General features: G+C 39.6%; 1 protein-coding gene across 1 annotated transcript in view; it reads left to right on the top strand.

Moving 5' to 3' along the window:
• The first annotated feature begins 3,702 nt into the window (after positions 1–3,702).
• LOC121814862 (pleurocidin-like peptide WF3) overlaps positions 3,703–4,766 on the top strand; it is a 3,560-nt gene continuing 2,496 nt past the window's right edge. Inside the window, exon 1 of the mRNA XM_042222742.1 lies at positions 3,703–4,651. The gene's annotated coding sequence lies outside the window, so the exon portion shown is untranslated. The remainder of the gene's footprint in view (positions 4,652–4,766) is intronic.

Raw genomic sequence — 4,766 nt, forward strand, 5'->3', positions numbered from 1 at the left:
ACAACACAAAAGCCATATTAAACGCAGAGTACTTTAGGCCTGGAAGTAGGATTCGTCGCGTCATCACTGAACAACCGGATTGGGAGCCGTGTTGGGTTTTTTTTTTCTCTTTTCTTTCTTTCAACCTCTCTCTTGCACTTTTTTTTCGCTTCACTCCGCACGGGAGCCTTGTGCTTGCGTTGAGCAGAGGGGGGAGTGGCGGTAGTTACACTCGCAGTAGCACAGGAACAGAGTGGGAGGGAAAGAGAGCCAGGGACAACAACAAGAGACAACATCATCACATTAGAAAAGTATAGTAATCCTCAACAATTATTCAGTTGGGGATGATAAAGGATTCAGAAAGTTTATTCATGCAGTGAATCCTATGTATGCAATTCCAATTCCATTTTAATTTATATTTTATTGTGTTGTGGTTTGCAGTGTTTTGTGTTGTTGCACTTTAAATTTGTTTAAAAGGAAAAAGCTGAAAATTTAAATAGTTAAAAGTTGAAATGTAAATAGTTTTTTGTTTTTTGTATTTTATAATTTATTTATTACATTTTAGTGAATAAATAAAAGTATATTTACGGTGGCCCCTAGAGACAAAGCACGTACAAACTCCAAAGCACGTGAAACCTCCAAAACATGTACAAACTCCAAAACACAACGGAAATGCTCCAGAAGCCTAGTGGCTACACAAGCCAGGAAGTACCAACGACCATACTTGGTATGTGGTAGTAACAGGCAAATGAACTTTTTTTTTTTTAATTATTTGAATATATATGAGTGTTTGTGTATAAATACACAAACAGTACACATATGCTTTCAATTGTGTAATTTAAGTGATGTAGGTAGCTCTGTTTTGGAAGTTCAGTTAATGTGTTTTGGAGTTTGTACGTGCTTTGAAATTTGTACATGCTTTGTCTCTAGGGGCCACCATAAATATACTTTTATTTATTCACTCCACATAAAATGTAATAAATAAATTATAAAATACAAAAAACAACTATTCACATTTCAACTTTTAACTTTTTAAATTTTCAGCTTTTTCCTTTTAAACAAATTCAAAGTGAAACAACACAAAACACTGCAAACTACAATACAATAAAATATAAATTAAAATATGCAAAACAAAAAGAAGATGCACATTTTCTGTCATATAGGCCAGGGATGATTTTTTGCGAGAGTGTTTTCCTGCTTGGAATTGCATACATAGGATTCACTGCATGAATAAACTTTCTGAATCCTTTATCATCCACAAATGAAAATAATTGTGGATGATTACTATACCGTTCTAATGTGACGTGTTGTCTTTTGTTGTTGTCCTTGGCTCTCTTTCTCTCTCTGCTTTGTCTCTAGGGGCCACCCTATATATTTATATATAAACATATAAATAAAACCACAGGTTTTTTTTACATTAGTAATTCCTTTTGTGCAGAATTTTATATTGTTGATGATAATAAATTAATTAAAGCAACAAAACAACCTGAAGAGCCGGTTGGGAGCCGAAAGAGCCGGCTCTTTTTAGTGAGCTGAGCCGAAAGAGACGGTTCTCTAAAAAGAGCCGGAATTCCCATCACTACTTGCTACAGGCTGTGTCCTATCATGCTTCAAACAAACTATAGTTCAGCCTCTTCTTAAAAAACACAATCTGGACCCAACTGTCCTGGCTAATTACAGGCCAATTTCAAAGCTTCCCTTTCTTTCAAAAGTTCTGGAGAAAAGGATCTATTTACAGTTGCAGGCCCACCTTGATCTTAATGAGATCTCTGAAATGGTTTTAAATCACTACACAATCCATCCTCTTTTCTTATCCTTATCAGGGTCACGAGTGGGCTGGAGCCTATCCCAACTATCACAGGGCAAGAGGCGGGGTACACCCTGGACAGGTCACCAGCCTAAATCACTGTCTATGCTGCAACAAACTCACAACAATGTTCAATTTAGAATTACCAATTAACTTAACCTCACCAATAATTTGTCTTTGGACTGTGGAAGGAAGCTGGAGTACTCGAGAGAGAGCCCACACAAATACAGAAACATGCAACATGCAAACTTCACACAAAAAACTGTGTTAACCACTGTACCACTGTGATGCCCATGTTCAAGGTCTATGTGCAGCTAATTTCAGAATTTCAAAAAAATTGTAAATGTTGGAATGCTTTTTAAAATTAAAAAACTCATTAACCTATTTTTTAATTTCTAGGTACAACATAGAAAACAAAAAATATATTTTACTATTTTCATCCCATGTCCAGTCTTAAGTGCTGTTGCCACTTTTTACACTCTCCTACTTCTTGTTTTTGATTCTTGTTAGAGCATTTACTTTTTTTCCTTCTTTCTTCCATTTGAAGACTATTGTCGTGTCCAAATTCATGGGCTGCATTCTCCTGAGGCCGCATTTGTAGACCGATTACGTCACAGCGACGCGCCGAAGGCTGTCCAAATTCGTAGACCCCTCCGAATGCAGCCGACAAATGCGTGCTCCTTTTTCCGAATTTGAAGGATGGGTCGGGTGTGTCCTTCGTGGCCCACCATATCCCAGAATTCATAGCGCGGCCCAGCCAAGCTCCAGTTTCCGGCTAATGGCGGCCGCTACTAAGTTTTAAAATTACTCTTATTAATCTTTCTGGGTCACAAAATAAACTTTTAACATATTTTCAGGCGAGAAAGTAGCTGTGTAAACATCAAATATCTGCTCGGTTTATCAAGATATCGCATCTTTGCTAAAGTGCTTCGACGTTTTCGGAGACGTCTGCTACCCACCAGCTCGATAGCTATCCGGGAGCTCGAGGGTTACTGATGCGGCCGAGAATGGCACAACTCCCGGCACATCATTTTCAGATCACCGCGGACTTTCGCTGCTCGGGTTAAACGTTGTCAGCCGGTGATCAGCTGATCACGGGGCCGGGGTTAAAAGAGAGACGCCACCCACCTGTTCGCCGCTCAGACATCATTCTCTTCGTGTCAGGAGCTCCGAAACTCTGCCGACGTCAGTCTCCGCCTGATTCAGCAACCGTGAGTGATTATCCCTTCAATCCTTTTTCTCTTCCCGGCTCCGCTCGCTCTCTGTCGGTAACGACCGTTCCGAAGCCACGCTTCGTGCACTGATCGTTACTAGAATAACTGCGTGCCTGCTCCAAACCCACCGCTAGCCTTCGCCGCGCTTGGGTCTAGCCAGCACGCCACACGGGCACGCCGAATTACTGTGTGTAACCCGCCCGGCCGTGACAAACGTAATATATAAGTCACTTAGACAACCTAAAAATGTTATTGTTGGGCTTTTTTCAGTGTTTTGTTTGTTCGTGAGTAAATCGGTTTGGCTGAGATTAAAGTTATTAGATTAGATAAAATAAAACTTTATTAATCCCCCGGGTGGGTTCCTCCTTGGTTTTTACACAGCTGACTAAACGTCAAACAGAAAACTGATTAAACAGAAGTGTGAGATGGCCGAGAGTTTACTCCAGTGTCCTGTTATATTTTAGACAGCAAGGAGCAGACGGCTGAGTTTATTAAACTCCACCGAGACAGCGGTGACGCTAATCAGAAGGCTAGACCGTCCAATTTCACGGCCGTTTACTTCCGGCCTACCCGATCTTCTGAGGACCCGGCCCACGTAGACCGCGAAGGCCGGGTCCTCAGGAGGATGCAGCCCATGAATTTGGACACGACCTATGTCTACATTTGTCTTTAGATTTTGTATTATTTCGTTGGACTTTTTTTTAGATTTTACACAATAAATGAAAATACATACACTGGGTACTAAACAGAATAAATAATTTGGTATCTAGTCCATACCCTAACTCCATTCATATATCCAATGATCATCCATTCATCCATCACCAGTTCATATTTTGACGAGCTAGTACTTACTTCACACCATATGTTTCTTTAATACTGCGATACGTACCTTGATAAAAGACACATGAACACAGTAAAAAGGCACATAACCATTTACACTGGCACAGGTATAAAATGACAAGCATGAAAGAGGTACACATATGTGCCTTTATCTCTTGATATCGCTAATTCAGAGTTTAAAATACTAAACAGTTTAACAGTTTCATAATAATTGTATCCATACATGAGCCACATCAAATCTGATGCTTGAGAAAGCAAAGTAAATCAATCTGGAGCTGTGAGTCATTTGAAGAAGCCAAACTGAGTTTGATTTCAAAGAAACACAAGTGCCTCTGATACTTTCTTCTTATTTACAGAACAGAGGCAGGAAAATACACACATAAACCCCCAAATCGAGAAAAAGAGTAAAACATAAATAATGTTTGCATAGCAAACAAACTATGATTTTATTTTCAACAGTACAAAACAGATGACTAATGTTAAGAAGTGAAGAGTTGGGTCCTAGCAGCAGAAGAGCAGTCAAATGACTTTGTGCTTAATTAACTATTGACAAATCAATTATTCACTTGGGTTAAACTGAAACGCTGAACACAGAGAAGTGGTGAGGGATTGGAACCCTCTGAAATTATGTTGATTTCACAATTAAGACTAGAATGGCACGAATACGACCTATATTTTGTAATAGAGCAAAATATTACACAATTACTAATCTTTCCCCTGTATAAATATAAAGAGATGTACCAGACTACCACCACACAACAGGTGAATATCTCCACCAACCCACAGCGTTTGGCTGTGAATCTCTGGAAAGGTAAGAAATCAATATATTTCAAGCGCAAATGACGTTAGAGATTCAAAAATGATTCCATCCATCCATCCATCTTCATCCGCTTATCCGAGGTCGGGTCGCGGGGGTAGCAGCCTAA

The sequence above is a fragment of the Haplochromis burtoni genome, unplaced genomic scaffold (genome assembly GCF_018398535.1).
Source record: "Haplochromis burtoni strain Fernald_Lab_line unplaced genomic scaffold, NCSU_Asbu1 Contig_93, whole genome shotgun sequence".
NCBI classification, from domain to species: domain Eukaryota; kingdom Metazoa; phylum Chordata; class Actinopteri; order Cichliformes; family Cichlidae; genus Haplochromis; species Haplochromis burtoni.